The sequence below is a fragment of the Neomonachus schauinslandi genome, chromosome 2 (assembly GCF_002201575.2).
Source record: "Neomonachus schauinslandi chromosome 2, ASM220157v2, whole genome shotgun sequence".
Taxonomy (NCBI): Eukaryota; Metazoa; Chordata; class Mammalia; order Carnivora; family Phocidae; genus Neomonachus; species Neomonachus schauinslandi.
In genome coordinates, this window is record NC_058404.1 from 57,864,557 (window position 1) to 57,883,972 (window position 19,416).

Below are 19,416 nucleotides of genomic sequence, written 5' to 3' on the forward strand. Positions count from 1 at the left end.
TGTGTCTCTCTGTCAAATAAATAAATAAAATCTTTAAAAAAAAAAAAAAAAAAGAATCACTCTGGTCTTTGTCTCTAGTTCCTGGGAGATGACCTCTATATCCTTGGAATTTTCCAAGTGACAATAATACCTTTGTTATTCATGGTGGGCCCCTCAAACAGGATGAATTTATGCTAATGAGGCAACTCGGGCCCAGAGTGTGTCACCTCAGAAAGACCAACCATGTGATTATAGGACTGGGGCTTTGAGCAGGTGATATCAGCCTCACCAAAACCAGGGAGGTGAGGAAAGCGGGAGATTTGGTTCAATCACATGGCCAGTGGTACAATCTCTCCTGCCTGCATAATAAAATCCCAATAAAAACTCTGGATGCTGCAGCTCAGTGGCACTTCCTGGTTGGTAAACATATTGATGTGCCAGCAGGATACTAGTAGGCAACACATCCTGATTCCACAGGGACAGGACGGAGAAGCTCTGCATTTGGCATCCTCCCATACCTTTCTCTCTGTATCTTCATTTGACTCGTCCCAATTCGTATCTTTTTTTTTAAAGATTTTATTTAGGGGCACCTGGGTGGCTCAGTGGGTTAAGCGACTGCCTTGGGCTCAGGTCATGATCCCAGGGTCCTGGGAAAAAGTCTTTCAAAAATAAATTAAAAAATAAAAATGTTATATATTTGACACTGAGAGAGAGAGTACAAGAAGGGGAAGCAGCAGGGAGAAGCAGGCTCCCACTAAACACAGAGCCTGACGAGGGGCTCAATCCCAGGACCCAGGGATCATGACCTGAGCCGAAGGCAGACGCTTAACCGACTGAGTCAGCCAGGTGTCCTGCAATTTCTATCTTTTATAATAAAACTGTAATTGTAAGTATAGTGCTTTCCTGAGTTCTGTGAGTCATTTTAATAAGAATCATTAAATCTGACAGGGTTACGGAAACTGCTGAATTTGCACAGTTGGTCAGAAGAGTAGGTACCCCTGAACTCATGGCTGCATCTGAAGTGGCAACAGGCTTGTTGGGGACCGGGCTCTTAAATCTGTGGAGTCTTGGATAACTCTGCGTTGGTAGTGTCAGAGTCACACTGCAGTCTTGCAGTATTTAATATGCCAAATGCTCTATCTAACTCATGGATACTTACCGATGGTAACTATTAATATTAGTGTTCTTAGGAACAGAGCAAAGAGAATCAAATACAAAAGTAGGTAACTTCTAGGAGAGTTCCAATACTGTAATTGGGTGATGCTTTCAAATTTTGTATTCTTTATATTTGCTTGTGAATTGAATAAAAGTTAATAATCACTTACCAAGACAAAAATACATATTATTTTGTATTTTTCAGTGTGAGAAGATTTTTTGCTACAAAATTTTAAACACCTCTAAAAACTCAGGATAACCTGATTCAAGTTCCAAACTCAGCATAGTTATTTATGTGTTTCCAAAAGGAGTTTACTGACAAGAACTTCCCAGGACTATTATTTTCATATCCACATTAAAGAAATAATAATATAATTCTAGCAGGCAGTGCAGTTGTTCAAGTTACACCTTTAAGTGTGGTAACATACAAAAGTCTGCAGAATAAAGCAGCTAAGGGGGTCCAGCTCACAATACAAAGCAACTGTGCCATTTCTTCTACAGAAATGATACATTAAAGAGAATGTCCCAGAGCAAAACTAAATCAAATCTCCCTTTCTACATAGATTCCTTCTTCCATCACACATGGAAGACAAGATTTCTTTTAAAATTATTACTTTCAGTGCTCAGTAAAATAAATAAATTTATATCTATGTGTGTGTGTGTGTGTGTGTGTGTGTGTATATATATATATATATATATATATATATATATATATATATATATAAGCTCCTATACTTCCAAAACACACTATTCTATTCTGAAAGATCAACAGTCTAAAAAAATATTAATTAAGCAACAATGATTTCACCTCAGACCACTTCTCTGGAATAAATAATCTTTAAGAGTGAAAATGTTGAGGGCCACTAACCTACTCTTTCATTAATATACAGGAAATGACTCAAAGCTCAGCCATTATAGATGTCACATATCGATTTTCAAGAGTCATTTAGATTATGAAGTGACATGGCATTGACACAATTCTAAGCATACACATTGTGTCAGAAACTTGGTATCAAAATATATATTTGCCAGAATCAGAATTTTTATATAACTATGATGAATTCAAAATCATAGATATTTTTTCAATCTTGTTTTATATATAGAAAGATTTTTTAAAACTGTCTGGATTCACTACTTTATGTAAAAAGGTTTTGCCTAATAGAAAGCCTTTGTTCTTAATTAGGTATTTCTTAGTTGACTTTACCTGAGAATGAGAGGCTGAAACTAAAAGAGCCTTGGTAACAGAGAATACTAGCTGGAACAAGAATAACTCTATGATCTTCAACAACTTGATAAATCACTCACTGTTCTTTGCTGTTACAGTGAGGTCAGTCATGATTGTTTTTCACAATACACAAAAATTGTGACTATGCTTGAATACTGTGTAAGACATTAACAGAAATTTGGAAATATTCAGAGTTCTTGATGAATGAGAAAATGAATGTAAAGGATTATATAATATCTACATAAACTGACAGAATATACTTAATATTGTTTACAAAAGGGTGACTGAAATATAGCAAGGAATTACCCATTTGTATTAGGTGTAGTAAACTGAGGATAAGAAAAATAACTTACATATTATATTTCCTATTTATCATTTAAGTAATTTGACTTAAAAAACTTAATTTCTACCCTTCATCACAATATACCTTCAAATCTAAATGATCTTTCTGAATATGTCACCAGCAGAATTAGCAAGATGGCAAATAGTTTTATTACCTCTCTAGTTCTTGGATGCTATCCCACAAAATACTACCCAATAATTCAGATATAAAAATAACAAAAAGGGGCACCTGGATGGATCAGTTTGTTAAGCATCCAACTCTTGATCTTAGCTCAGGTCTTGATCTCAGGGTCATAAATTCAAGCCCCGTGTTAGCCAAAAAACTTAAAAAATATTCTGTAAACTTTCAGAATGGCTACTTTGGAGACTCTTGCAAAAAATTCTTTGCTTTCAGATATATCAAAAGGCTTAGGAAAAAGGGCAAAATTTATTTGTCACTCTAGCTGTCATGGTCACTCCCCCACATTGCATTGCACTTGAGCTGTTCTGAGCAATTTTTAACCCTGTTCCTTCCTCATGCTCTTGTACATTACTTATTGTTCTTGTTTGTGCTCTACTACTGCCTGAAAAAGCACCCTTCTCTTCCTCCAGTGGTGGACCATCTACCTGCCCATATGTAACCCACTTCTTCCAGAAAGCCTGACTTGAACACAGGTGTTCTGTGAGGGGCTCAAAAATATTTGCCCCTGTTAAAATGAGCAATATGAACATCTCATAGAATTGAATTCTAATACTATTTATTTAAAAAAGGGCTTTTCAATTAGTATGTATCTTCACCAGTGACTGGAATTAATCCATTCATTCAACAATATTTCTTTGCTTACAAAATACCAGATACTATTCTAGGTGGTGGAAGTACAAGTGAATAAAGTAGGAGAAAAAAAAAATACTTGGTCCCTCTATGGAATTTATAATCTAGTAGGAGAAGCAGGAAATAAAAAAATAGAAATACATAAAACATACAGCATGTTAGATCATAAGTGCATAATAAGAACAAAGTAGAGAAGGGGAGAGAAAGCATTGGGGGGGGATTAAATATCCTGTTTTCCTTTTCTTCATATATCAGCTAATGCCACAAAGGTAAAAGGTAAGTGTTGATAAAACAAAATGACTGAAGAGGTAGAAATATGTAAATGTATATGGGGATTGGGGAGATATATATATTCACATATATATTATATATACATATATATGTAATCTTGCCATTTTAAGCATCCCAATATATGTATACATACATACACACATATCATATATATACAGAAGCAGCACACATGACAAAAAAATTATAGATAATACAACCTCAACCTGTGCATATACATACACCTGAATAAGTGAAGAAGGAATAATAGTAAAAGTCTAAAATACAATTTTATTTTGTGACTCGGAATCTATCTCAAGTGAGAGAGAACACCATGATGTCATACATATATATAACTAAGAACAAAACCAGTATCTAAACACTGCACATTCAGTTGTAGCTTCTTAAATGACCTTGGAAAAGTTACTGCAAATTTTTAATTTTACAATAAATATTTTTTTAAAAATCTAGTTTGACAATTTGCCATTATTCCTCTATAGAATAATAAGAATAGCTCTTCTCTTTCTCTCCCACCCATAGTGTACATACACACACACACAATCACACACACACACACAAACACACACACACACAGCCTAGAGCAAAAATGTCTAGGCAGTCAGGCAATCTTGTATAAGAATACTTTTTTTAATCATCATTTGAGAAAACTATGAAATGAAGACTGTGAATTATTTTCTGATATTAAAAGTAGTTTCAATGTTGCCATATAAATATGTCATGTAAATGTCATATTTCTGCCTATGATCAAAAGTTTTCCCTGCACTTATCATTAAGTCTTTCTCTATTTCAACACATATAATTTAGGATTAGATTTGGCTGCTAAAAAGAAACAAACAAAAAAATTAGTGGCTTGCTTATTCCCTCACATAAAATAAAGAACAGAGACTGACTGACAATCCTGAGCAGTCACAGTGGCTACAAACTTACCCAGGACTTAGGCTCATTTGATATCTCCTCCATCCTCTTTGCCCATGACTGCCATTCTTACACTGAAGCACATTTTTTTTTTAAAGATTTTATTTATTTATTTGAGACAGAGAGAATGAGATACAGAGAGCATGAGAGGGAGGAGGGTCAGAGGGAGAAGCAGACTCCCTGCCGAGCAGGGAGCCCGATGCGGGACTCGATCCCGGGACTCCAGGATCATGACCTGAGCCGAAGGCAGTCGCTTAACCAACTGAGCCACCCAGGCGCCCCTGAAGCACATTTTTACAATGGCTACTGGAGCTCCAGAGATCATATCCACACTTCAGGCAATAAGGGGAGGGGTGGAGATCATAAAGGATGCATACCCTGAGTAAGTCATCTCACTTTGAAGAGTATACCTAGAATTCTGATGCAACATCTCAGATTGATTAAATCTGCTTAGCTCTTATTGATCAATAATTCCCTCGACCTTCCTATCATGGATGCTGGACCATCATTCTCTTAAGTCAAATTTGAGCTGATAACAATAAAGGCATGTGAAATGGTCAGTGGAAACATACAACATCTCTCTAGGACCACACTAAGGTGCAAGGATGATTGAGATGGGAATATTGCCATTGAGAATAAAATTGAGATTCTTTGATGAAGAAGCAGAGAGTAGATTTTGGGCAGATAACTGTTACCCTTGAACTTAACTTTTAAAGTGTTTTGGTCTTAAACCATATTAAAGAAAATACCCCATTGTAAGGCTATGGGAAAGTATGGGAAAACTATGAAATTGATCATTTTAGCTTAGTAGACATGAAAGTCTGAGCACAGACTTAAAGCCCACTGAGTTACCATAATTACTGGTGTGGGCAGACACACACACATGCACAAACAGAATCACATTGTGCAAAACTAACATAAGGGAGGTATGAAGGCAGGTGAGATCTTAAGTTTCTACCTGCTTACATTTATTCAAGTTTTGGTTACCCATTATAGATTGTATGACATTTTTTTTTCTGTCCTTGGACTATTTATCAGTTTATTCTCAAGAAGCAGACTGTCTTTTCACCAGTATTTCTTGGACTTACAAGTTATTCAAAGTCTGCCTTCCTATGCTCTAGCTTCATCAATCAATAATTTCCTCGACCTTCCTATCATGGAGGCTGGATCATCATCCTGTTAAGTCAAATTTGAGCTGATAACAATAGAGGCATGTGAAATGGGCAATGGAAACATACCACATCTCTCTAGTATTTTTGGTTACCCAATTATGGCAAAGCACACTCTAATATATTAATAGGGCTGGTCCATAATATTCTCCGGGTGGTACTGAATGCTTCATTGAAGTGGGGACACATGATATTGCAATGCATTTCATGCAACACAAGTGTAGCCATCCCAGGTCCTTTTATGTATCTCAGTAATATGGAGTCACTCACTATCTTTTCACACTTACAGGAGTTCTCAGCCTTTGAAAACATATTCATATTAATCAATGAGATCAGAGGAAAAAGGAAATGCCAGGTTTTTGTTTTTTTTAATTTGACATATTCTTGGGAGTACATAATTGCACATGGCAAAACTGCCTTAAGTAGGAAAAGGTTCTTCTCAACTCACCTAGAAAAAGGAAGAATTTTACACAGTTATCAGGATAATTTATTTATTCAATGTACTTTTTAAAAGAGAAAATTTATCCAGGTAATTCAAGGGAAAATGGTGATTTTACCTAATTTTCAGAAGTAAGAGTAGTTTCAAGACTTAGAATGTCATTCTTACATGTAAGTGGTAATTCTGGGCACCAATCCCAAGTCTAATGTAAAACTCTCCGACTTTATGGTCTCTTCACTCACTTGCCACTAATAAGTAAATTGGCTCTTAGGTGTGGCTATAATAGAGAATGTCATAGAGATCGCAGAATGGTGGCAATTTCCAGACTAATAACTAAAATGAGAATAAGAACAGGACCCTTTTGGATAATTCAAAAAATATGCTTTAGCATATAAGACTTCAAAGATAGTCTAACATCTGAGGAAATTAAAGAAGTACATCTTTCCTAGCAATAAAAGAAAGAATTTTACTTCCATTTAATACCTCTCCCAGATGATCAATTTTCTACTACAATGAAAGATGTAAGTTCCAGAATTGTGAACAAGCTTAAAAATACCCTCATTCCTGAATTCTTTCATCCTTTTGTGCCTAAACTGAAATTTTGCTGAGCCAAGACCAGAGATTGCCTTTCTGATTAACTTTTGTAAAGAAGAGACAGAGTCTTTTTACATCTGTTTCTTCCTGGAATCATTTTAAAGACAACAACCAAATCTTTAATTTTTTTGATATGGCTATTCAGTGGTTACATGGAGGATTCTGGCATGTCTCAAAATACCTATAGTAGATACAAACACTACCTTTATATGTGTTCACATATATTGCATGGTTTCCACAAAATTTAGGGACCTCTATGTTGCTGTGGGATCCGTGCCTAAGGACCTATCTATGAGCTGAATGAATAAGCTGGAGATGGAGGGAAGGAGTAGGAGGGAGGAAGCTTAGAGGGTCTAGTGCTTTAAACTGAGAAGAGTAGTCATCTAACCTTGCTGAAGGTCATAAGCCATCTTGACAAGAACAGGTTAGGTGAAATGGTATGGAAAGAGACTGACTGGAGTCATTTAAAGAAAGAAATGGACCAACATGAATAAATTATACTTGCATCCAGTTACATGAAAAAATATCATTAAACATAATGTTAAGGAAAAAAAGCAGCCATAAAAGCACATTTATTATAGGTATTATTGCATTTATATAATTCACAAACAGGTAAAACTAAATCTTAGTCTTTAGCAATGTCCATTGGAGCAGCAAAAATACAAGGAAAATAAAAGGAGTGATTACCATACCATTAGAATAGTGATTATGTTTAGGAAAGAGGAATGGGGTTTAGATTATGAATGGCTATACAGTTTTGGAGACGTATTTCCACACTAGTGAAAATGTTCTACTTCTTGACCTAGGTAGAAATTTCATTTATGGTTTCTTTTCTGTTAAACAGAAAGTTGTACACGATATTTTATGTTTATTTCTGTATGTGTGTTATTTACAAAATAAAGCATTTTGAAAGGGAAGATAAGATGGCACAGAATTCTACTTTTATTCATGACAAAGTTACTGAGACTGGACTCAACCCACTCCTCTAAACAATTATAACACTGGAGAAAATATGAGACAGCTGGACAAATAAATATCGGGCACTGGCTAGAGAGTTGCAAAGTACTGTGATCCTTACGAGAAGGGAAACATATGAGGTGAATTCTACATTGTCCCAGTTTCCTTTATTGGAGATGGAGTCCCAAAACAGCATGGAAGTCTTGCTGAAATTGAGAAGGCAAAATGAGATAAAAGCAATGGAGAGCAGAACCAACAAAAACAAAGCCAAGTCTGTCAGGTTCAAAAAAGTCTACAAGTAATTCAACTTTCATCCAGAACAAAAATCAACAACCTATAAATAAAGGGAAGATAATCCAGATTCCCTACAACATATTATTCACAGTATCTAGCATAGAGTTACAACTACTTGGCATACAAAAAAAAAAAAATCCACAAAATTCAACTCAAGGAAAAAATATCATACAATTAAAAAAGACTCTGAGATGTCTTAGATGTTGAAATTAGTATTCAAGGACTTTAAAAGAACTAGTATAAATAAATCCAAATATCAGAGAAAATATGGACATAAGGAATAAATAGATGAGGAATCTCCACAGAGCAAAAGAAAACCTACAAAAGAACCAAATGAAAATTTAAGAATTAGAAAAATGAAATTTTATTAAATGAGCTTAATGATACTTTGAAGAATACAGAAAAAGGTGTAAGTAAACTAGACCTATCAATAGGAATTACCAAATCTCAAAAACAGTTCTATATTTCTCTTGAAATTAAGGGTCGTGGGTGCAGAATTAGGCCAGGAAGCATTATGGAATACTCCTCAACCCCTTACATCCTCTTTGGTACAGCCAACTATGAAAATAGTTTGATTGAACCAAGTTTGTATTTTAACCAAAAGAATATAAAGAAATGAGGGAGGTGAGAGGGAGTTAATGAGAGAAGCAAATAGGGATTATAAAATTTGATTCAGTAAGAAATTAAATTTCAGGCTAAACAGACTAGTAAGAACATGAAAGTGATCAAGGAGTATGAAAAAAAATTGCTAGCATTGATGAACCATATATCCAGGAGGTGTCAAAGATTGAATTGGGTAACTAGATGTAGTAAACTGGAAAGATAAAAACTAAGGGTCAGAAAGTGGGAGGTATAAAACTTAGATTATGGAGAGATTTCACTTACAGATAACAAAGATGTCTAGGAGGCAGCACTATCCAGTAGAACTTTCTGTAATAATGGAAATGTTCTGAGCTGTCAAGTATGATAGCCAGCTAGCCACATGTACCTATTAAGCACTTAAAATGCAGAGTGCAATTAAGGGACTAAATTCCTAATTTAAAAACTTTATTAGTCACATGTGATTAATGACTTATTATATTAGGCAGCACAGTCTAGGGGTAGGACTGCAGAAGTGAGCAGAAGAGATCAGATAGGAAACAAGATTTTTCAGGAAACTAAACATTGCATTGGAAGGATCGTCTATGTGGTTATTGAAATCACCAATTTTAATATGTGTGGTGAAAGGAGAGAGAGGGACAATGAGCCAGGAGTAGCAATGTCAAGGAATGAAGGAAAGTAATCTGGACAATTGCAATAAGCAAGGTAATGGTTACTCTAGTCTTTTGACATGAAATTCAAACGTGGAAGGTTGCAGGGAGAAAGATGGAAGAATGATCTCAAAGTGGTAGTAAGGGGTGTGGAGGACACCTTCCTGCCTACAGGTATTGGGGTGTATGGGTTGTGCTCAAGGAAACAGACTGCTTGAGAGGGGTCCTGGGAACCAGAAGTATGCTCAGAGAAAGTAAGTTTTCAGACTGAATGAGAGACTAAAGAAGAGAATGTTCAAACACAGACATTATCTTCACTTTCTAGATGAGTCTCAGGAAGGTGAAGCAAATTGTTCAAGATCACAGAGCTTAAATAAATGTCAGAAAACTTGAAGCTTGATATTTTATTCCAATGCCCATGCTCCCAACCATTATACTGTAGTGTATGGCTAGCATCCACTGCAGTGCCTAGAATATCTGGAGCACCTGGAACCTATTAAATATTTTTTAATTAATGTCCACTGATAAAGCACTGAAGAGTGGCCATAACTATGGCCTAGGATTGAACTCCACTGACCACATATAACTGCACATAAATGGTGCTTATTTCATGGTAGAATACAGATGACTTGAGGTTCATAAAAGTTTGTCTCTTTATATGTACTTGTTTTATGCTATCTACAAAAGTCCAATGGAACATCATTTTAATCTTTCCCAAATTACTCCCATATACCAAAATGCTGTAACTAAACACTAAAGTATAGTGTTACTATGTTTTGTCACTGTGGAGTAAATGTTCTTTTCTTCCCTAAATTTCACCTCCTCTAGTTTACCTTCCAGTTTCCCTGAATTACTTTTTTTAGAGACACTATGACACAGACAGCAATAACTTTTGACAATTTTAAAGTCATATAATTTATCCTGAGTTTTCATGGATTGTTATAACGCTAAGACTACATTTAATCACATAGAAAATTTGAAAGTTGGCCATAGGATTGCTAATTCACTTTTTTTCCTAGAAATGAAAAACAGAATGTGAAACTATGAATCTTTCTTTTCAAAAGTTACTGAAGCTTGGTTACTTCTAGAGTTTTTACACTTTGCTCAATTTACTTGTTTTATTTGCTCACTTCTTGGAACTTAGGTTTAAAAATGTACTCGTTACACATTTTTCTAAGATAAAAAAGGAAATTAAATCATTTATCTTTTATTATTTCCAATTTTCCCAGAAGCCTATGTATGTTAGTCATAAGTAGGGCAGTAAACTAATGAAGAGATGTGGAGTAGAGGTGTAGCTAAGAGAAAGGAGAGGTCAAGAAAGAATACAATACAAAAGAAAACATGACAGCAAGGGAGTTGAAAAGACACATCTTAGAAGACAAGAAAAGGATCTGAAAGCAAGTAGCCTGAGAGGGGATTTGTACATTGACAGGACGTCATCAAGAAACATAGCAAATGGTAGCTGTTAGTATGTTGGGTAGCTTGGGATGTGACCAAGGTAGAGGAGAGTAAAAATGGTGGCAGCAAATGGGGAGGGAACCTTCTGACAAATAGCTAGAAACAAATGAACCCTAACCATCAACAAATAAGCGATAATTGTCTCTAAGGAATTGCTGGTATCAGCATCAAGGACCAGCAGCTTGTTCTCTAATAGCAGATCTGACAGTGAGTATGAGAGCATAAACAAGAAACAAGTGGCCTGGTGCTGACAGGTAAGAAACATACCAGGAAATGAAGTACAAGGCAGAATTAACCTGAAATGTGTCTGTGAACCAGATGTGGAAAAGCAAGGGTTTCGGGAGGTTGTATTTAGAATGTGTTGAGCACATGGAGCTAAACAGGACTGCTCCTCTAAAGATTTAGGATCCAGTCACCAAGACATCAGCAAATACATATTTATGAGCTGCAAGGTGTTCACAGAACTGGACTACATGCTAGGGGGAATAGAGTAAATATGAGACATGGTCCCTTTCCTAAAACTGACTGGAGGGCGCCTGGGTGGCTCAGTTGGTTAAGCGACTGCCTTCGGCTCAGGTCATGATCCTGGAGTCCCTGGATCGAGTCCCGCATCGGGCTCCCTGCTCGGCAGGGAGTCTGCTTCTCCCTCTGACCCTCCTCCCTCTCATGCTCTCTGTATCTCATTCTCTCTGTCTCAAATAAATAAATAAAATCTTTAAAAAAAAAAAAAAAGTACTCTTAAAAAAAAAAAACTGACTGGAAAAACAGACATACTGAAAGAAAGGAAAATAAAAGGAGTATATGCTTATTACTGGATGGCTGTAGTTTATGTGCAGAATATATACCTCCCCTGTGGTGGAAAACTTTTGTTTTTACTTAAGTAATTTAACAAATACATGTAAGTAATTTAGCATGTATACAAATATATTAACAAATATTAATATATATAAAATAGACAACTGCTTTTATGTGTATACCATGTGCCTATAGGTCACTGTGTGGTTAGAGATATAGATTGTTCTTGGTCTTTGAGAGATCACAGGGTGGAGAACTTAAGAATATAGACTTTTGGGGCACCTGGGTGGCTCAATCAGTTAAGCATCTGACTTGATTTCAACTCAAGTCATGATCTCATGGGTTGTGAGATTGAACCCTGTGCCAGCTCTGCAGTCAACAGAGTCTGCTTGAGATTCTCTTTCTGCCTCTTCCTTTGCCCCTCCCCACTCTCTCTCTAAAAAAAATAAATATTAAAAAAAAAAAAGAATATAGGCTTTGGAGCCACACTACTTTGGTGCAAAGCCGGGCTTCATGCCTTAACTAGCCACATGAGGTTGCATAATTCCTTTGTCCCCGGGTTTCCTGAGGAGTAATTGCCAGGTCCTCATCACATATACCAGGCATTTGATAAGTGCTCAATAAGCGCCAGCCCTTATAGTTATTATATAATTATATATAATATATTATCTAGGGACCAGAAAAGCTATATCTTTATTTATTTATTTTAGAGAGAGATTGTGAGCATGAGCAGGGGGAAGAGCAGAGGGGGAAGAAGAGGGAGGGGAAGGAATCTCGAACAGACTTTGCACTGAGCACAAAGCCCAACACAGGGCTCAATCTTAGAACCCTGAGATCATGACCTGAATGGAAACCAAGAGTCAGAAGCTTAACCAACTGAGCCACCCAAGTACTCCCAGAAAAGCCATATCTTTAATAAAGGAAATTACAATCCTTTACTTGGGTTCCATGATGATAATAAAAACAGATGATTTACTAGTGCTATCAGATGTTTTTTGCACAGGAAGTAAAACACAAGATAATCAAAACAAATGTCTATATTGAAAGTATAATGCAAATGACAGAAATGTTGATCAATTTGAGTCATCAGATATCATTACTTGGATATGCCAAGCTCACTGAGGTTGCTAAGTTGGGAGTATTTCCAATTGCATATCTACCATGGACCAAATTTGAGGGTGACACTGAAATTCTTCACTAGGAGTAATTGACATCTAGATAAACCACTGGCCCATCATTGACTGAATTGAGCCCCAATATACTGTGCTCTTCCATGACTCAATTTTCAAAGCTGGATGATGATTAAATCCCAACAGAAATCTCAGATTTCCACCTAATTTGTTCACCTAACGATATTCTCACTTGTTTTTTTAATGACACAAACATCTTTGATGCCTCTTACTGCTAAGATCTGTTTTACAGGTAGAAGTTTTAATTCACTAAAAATGCTATCCTCTATATGATTTTAGTTTTCTAATAAAGAGGGAACATATTTCCTTTGCATTTTTAAAAAATTTATTTGTATTTAGTTTGCATATTTTACAATATATTTTTCAAAAAGCTGCTTATTATTCATTCATTTATTTATTATTGAAGTATAGTTGACATACAATGCTACATGAGTTTCAGGCATACAACATAGTACTTCTTTAACTCTATACTTTATGCTAAGCTCAGCACAAGGGACACTACCATCTGTTAACATACAAGACCACTGTACCACTGACTACATTCTCTATGCTATATCCTTCATCCCCATCATTTATTCATTCCGTATATGGATGCCTGCGTCTCCCACTCCCCTTCATTCATTTTGGCTCATCCCCTCAATCTTCTCCCCTCTGCAAACATCAGTTTGTTCTTTGTATTTATGCATCTGTTTCTTCTTGTTTTGTTCTTGCTCACTGAATCCTGCCTGAAACATTTTTCAGTATCTATTTGGCATAATCTTATCAAATCCCTATAGATAAGGCAGTCATGTTTTCTGAAGTTGCTCTTTGTGTTTTTGTTGAATGCAATCTTTTATTTTTAATGTTTATTATCCACTGGATACTTTTCAGTAAATTTCAGAAAAAATTAATTCATCACAACAAAAAATATTATATATGTATGTATACGTGTGTGTGTAGTGAGAATTAAAAATGATTAAATGATTAAAGCTTGTCATATAAAATGATAAAATAGAAATCTGAAACTGTGCTTTATCATTGTAATTTGTCATTTTTAAAATAAAAGAAACATGTCTAGCTAGCTCTGTTCCTATTAACACATAATTTGACATTAATTAATGAAGTTTTGGAATAATTTAGGAGAGTTAGGAAAGAAGTATGGTATTCATAATCAAGACTGGAAAACTGTTGAACATAAGCAAGTCAACAAATAACTTTCACAACTGAAATTATCTTAAGCCTCTAGCTTGTATATCAGCAAGTTTTGCAGACTTTCTTTAAGTCATTTAAATACACTGCCATAACCCTTTCCCATCTTTCATATTCCAGCTGTCGTAAGCTTTCTTATTAAATTTTAAAGATTAAACAATTCTACAGATGGAGCAGTTTTGAAAAGATATTTGTGCCAAATATCTAAGGTTAAGAACTTGGTGAATTTATCAGCCTTGAGGTTTTAGGTTTGCCACCAAACAAAACTGTACTAGTTCCCTAGTATTTAGGTGTGAAATTAGATTGCCACAAACAAAATATCTGAACTATTAGCTTTGTGTCTCCCATTTGCTCAAGCAGGATACAAAGTTTCCAAACATTCTGGGTGATTTCAGAAGGTTGACTCACCTGTCCGCACCATGTCCCCATCTTCTTTGTTCCAGTATCCACTCAGACCACTGATCTCCCTGAGGCCCAATTTTGACAACTGCCTAACCACTGATGCTTGAAAAATACAGAGTGACATGACAGCTCAGCCAAGTGAGGAGCAAATTCTCTCTCTCTGTTTTGCTAAACTAAGGGGAGATGCCACAGTAAGGTAGCTTGAGCCCTAAATGTAACAAAGTTTGTATCTTGAAATTATTCTGAATTTCCTTGGACCGCACAACCACAGTAGACCCCTCCCCTCAAGCCAATCCATATTTCCTAATGTGCTATATTGAATGGGTTAAGTGGCAGCCACTCTTTCAAACCCAGAAACACCATTGTCCTAAAATGATTACATCTTACTGCTAAGTCAAGCTTATTGCATGGAATTCCTTCTCTTTGCTGCAGTCAGCCCCTGTACACTGGGTTTTCTTGTTTCCTTGACCACTATGACCCCCTCCATCCACTGCAGACCTATTATATCTAAACTACATTGTGGATAAAACACATAATTTTCGGGCACCTGGGTGGCTCAGTTGGTTAAGCGACTGCCTTCGGCTCAGGTCATGATCCTGGAGTCCCTGGATCGAGTCCCGCATGGGGCTCCCTGCTCGGCGGGGAGCCTGCTTCTCCCTCTGACCCTAACCCCTCTCATGTGCTCTCTCTCATTCTCTCTCTCAAAAAAATAAATAAATAAAATCTTTAAAAAAAAACCACATAATTTTCTTGAAGAAGCTTGTGGCCAACAATAAAAGTCAGCAGATGCAGATAGATACGGTAACATAGATGAATAGAAATCTCAGCACTTATGCAGCAGGAAACCCTGTTTCAACTATGTGAACAATTTTATTATAAAAGATTGTACCATGTACCATCCAGCCTTCTAAAATTCTCTTCACAAGTTAATAAATAAATACACTCACAGTAATTTGAAAATTAATGCTAAACTGGAATCTTTGCTGCATTTTGAAAATTTCATTACAGGTCATATAAGTAATTGATCAAAAGTTTCTGAACTGCTACAAAAATACAGAAAACTAAGGCTCATGTAGCAGGTGATCATATGAATTTATTAGAGTTGATTTGATGGGGTTTTTCCAACTCTCATAATAATCTATCTCTGTGAAACAGACCAATTACGTACTATTCATGCTCCAGCAAGTGAACTGTAAAATTAACAATTCAATCACCTGTATAGACAGGCTCTAAAATTTACTGCATCTTTATGTGACATTCTGTTTAGTTAATGGAAGTCCTGACTTTTCTGACACAACTCTACCTAATTATCAGATGTTACTGGTGGGATTATCAATAATAAAGTATTAATCACATTTTGCTAGTATCAAAATAAAAAACCAAAAAAATCACCAAAGTAAGGAAAGATAGAAGTATTAATCTGTATAACTGACAAAATTTTATGTCCACATAGTGGCTTGATGAATAACAGAGTAATGTTGATGCTTTTGAGAAGGATGATAACAATAATGATGAACCACACATTACATATAAATGAGAACAAAATCTCCCTACACTTTAAATCATTGAGATTTGAAGGTCCTTCCCTTCTATTTCACAGCTTATAGCCACTGGTGTGCATATATGCATTTAATTTTGTCCAATCTCATATAATACTGCCAAGGTAAACGTGGAATCCAAAGACTTGGTGATACATATTTGTGTTTTTCTTCTCCAACTGTATATCATCAAATATTCAAAAGGCAAATAGCATATTATATTCTTTCAAAAAAATCCTCCATGATTAAGTAGTAGGAAGCAAGTTCAATGTCATAAGACTCACAGAAATTATTTTTTAAAGTTAAAAATAACTTACAAAATGGAAGATTTTACCTGTCACAGAGCAAGCCCTGACTCATTTTTATGAAGACTGGATCTCCCACACTTAGGAGGCTTTATAGGAGTCTTGCCACTGTCAGAGCAGCTCAGCAAGTATTAACTTCCTGCTGGGGATTTGATCATTTCTCCTCCCATATGTCTCTTTTTATAGAAAGGGAAAAAAAGCTCCACTAGATATAAAACGTTTTAAAGAAAGTGTTTCTTCACATACTGAATATATTTTAACGTTTTTCATGTGCATATAAAGCAACTCTGTATATGTAAACCTAGTGAATACCTAAAAAATAATATGAAATAAATTCAGAGGAAATTAGACATTGCAGCATGTACCTGTGTCCTTGAATACTAACATTCCCACAGGTGTATGTACTATTTGAGCTCCACTGTCAGAAAATAAAGATTATTTTTCAGTCTTCCAAATTATCAGGCTTATTTTAGTTTGGGCAATGAAAGTCTTTTTTTTTTTTTAATACCAATACTACTACACTGGTTTCTAAAAGAAAATGTGTTCAATTTCTTCATTCTAGGCAGGAGTTACAAGGAGGTGAATCTATAATTCAATAAAAATAAAGTATTACATTTCTCCTTTGTGCTTAGCAGATCCCAAGATGGTAGAAAAGCCTTCCTATAATCTACTTCTGATAATCTGTGATCTCAGAAAAGTTTCCATCTCACATGGAAGAAAAACCTAAGTCCACACTTTGGCCTGCAGAGAACTTTCAGTCCTTATCTCCACTGTCTCATTGGCCTCCACTTAGGCCACCTCCCTCTCTGATCCAGCCAAACTAACCATCCTACTGCTTCTGGAACATTCAAGCACACTGACCTCAGGGTGTGTACCTTTACTGTTCCCTCTGTTTAGAGTGCTCTTCCCTCATAGATCTGCTTTGCTCACTCCCTCACTACTAAAAAGGTTTCCTTGATAACTAGTATAAATTAACACCTCCCACTGTCACTTTTTATATCATCACACTCTTTACTTTTTTTGGTAGCCCTTTACACCTCTTGACTCATGACATATTTACTTCTTTATTCCCTATTTTTTCTGTCTTGTCCTCTAGAATATAGACTTCACAGAGACATTGTTTTATTTTTTCCTTCTTGACTACTGTATCCCCTGCTGATAGAACATAGGTTGAATAAACAAATAAATGAATAAAGAATGAATGAAATTACATCAGAGTTGTCAAAAGGGGCAAGAGGAAATGGAGGTGCTATCCAACCACTTGGACATCTTATTTTGAGCTAGCCTCTTCTTCCTTTCATCATGAAGACCAATAGAGGCAGGGCTACATAATAGCTAAAAGCACAGGCTTTGTATTAAGCCACAGTTCTGTTCAAATCTCCACTTCCACTCTAACTACCAAAGTCTTTTGGGAGGTACTTAGGGACTTTGAGTCTGAATGGCTGCAATTGCAAGATGGGGGTATTATTCTGAGAATTGAGCATTTTATATAAACTTCTAAATACAATGCCTAGCAATTTGATCAGAACAAGGTAGTATTTCTTCCAGAACTGTTGATATTGTAGAAAATTTACCTCTATTCATCTATATTACCTTTAATCAAATGTAAAGAAACACACATAATGAAAAAAAAAAGACAACTCCAAAGTTCAAAAAGAGGTTCTATTAGATTCATATAAGAAATCTGTGAATCACAAGTATAATTATACAATTGCATAACCCAGCTCATTGGTATTAATATGAATCACTATATTGATATGGAGATATTCATTCTATTTTATTTTTACTTAGTCCGATTGCTGTTTATTTATTTATTTTCAAATTTTTATTTAAATTCTACTTAGTTAACATATAGTGTAATGCTGGTTTCAGGAGAATTTAGTGATTCATCACTTACATATAGTACACAGTGCTCAACACAAGTGCCCTCCTTAATACCCATCATCCATTTAGCCCATCCCCCACCCACCTCCCCTCCATCAACCCTCAGTTTGTTCTCTATAGTTAAGAGTCTCTAATGGTTTGCTTCCCTCTTTTTTTCCCCCTTCCTTGCCCCTATGTTCATTTGTTTTGTTCCTTAAATTCCACATGTGAGTGAAATCATATGGTATTTTTCTCTCTGACTTATTTCACTTAGCATAATATACTGTAGTTCTATAGTACTCACATCGTTGCAAATGGCAAGATTTCATTCTTTTTGATGAATGAGTAGTATATTTATTTTATAAACATTCATTGGATGCCAATATTCCAGATACACTCTAAGCACTGTGTCTTTCCATTTTTCTGATGGGAATACAAAAACAAGACTCTTTGTGATTGGAAAGATCTAGATTTCTCCAAGATAGAAAGATCCACTCTTTATATTCTTCACATTTTTAGCGTACATTTGCCCCAAATCATACTTAAAATAAAAAGTGAAACCATTTACCCCCATTTACAAAGCTTATACTTTTGATTTAAAAGGAAAGCAAATTGATCTGACATGGCTTGTTTTTCCCAAAGCTGTTAAAATTGACTTCTGAGTTGTGTCTAAATTCATAGTTTCTAAGCTTTAACTCTACGGTAGTATCACAGTAAGGGATAGTGGTATGGATCTTATAAAATATGGAGATACCTGGACTCCCTCTGACCTCCTAGTTTCTGGTTCAGAATTTTGAGCCCACAGGAATGGGCATTTTTAACATCATTTCAAGTGATTCTAATGTCTTATTACCCACTTTGAGAGATACTCATCTAATAAATGTAAGTATGTCTTTAAAGAAAGTAACAAAAATTTGCAATATTATTTCTAAACTAAAACTTTTAAAGGCATGAAATTTTTAGCATTTTAATTACATGATTAAAATCTCTAACTAATGTAACTATGTGTTCCTGTCATGATTGACCAATAATATAATGGAAATTAAGGTTACACTATAGCAGTAATATGATACCCTTTACAATTTGTAGAATTTCTCTCCAATAATTATTCAGTGAACCAAATTTTATAGGTTTAGGGTTTTTTTTGTTTGATTTTTAAGAAACTAAGATTAGCAGTTTCATTGAGAACATAACATATCACAAGTTAAAAGAGCCTGGAAAACTATACATTGTGTTTTGATTTTTGCTTGTTTTTAATC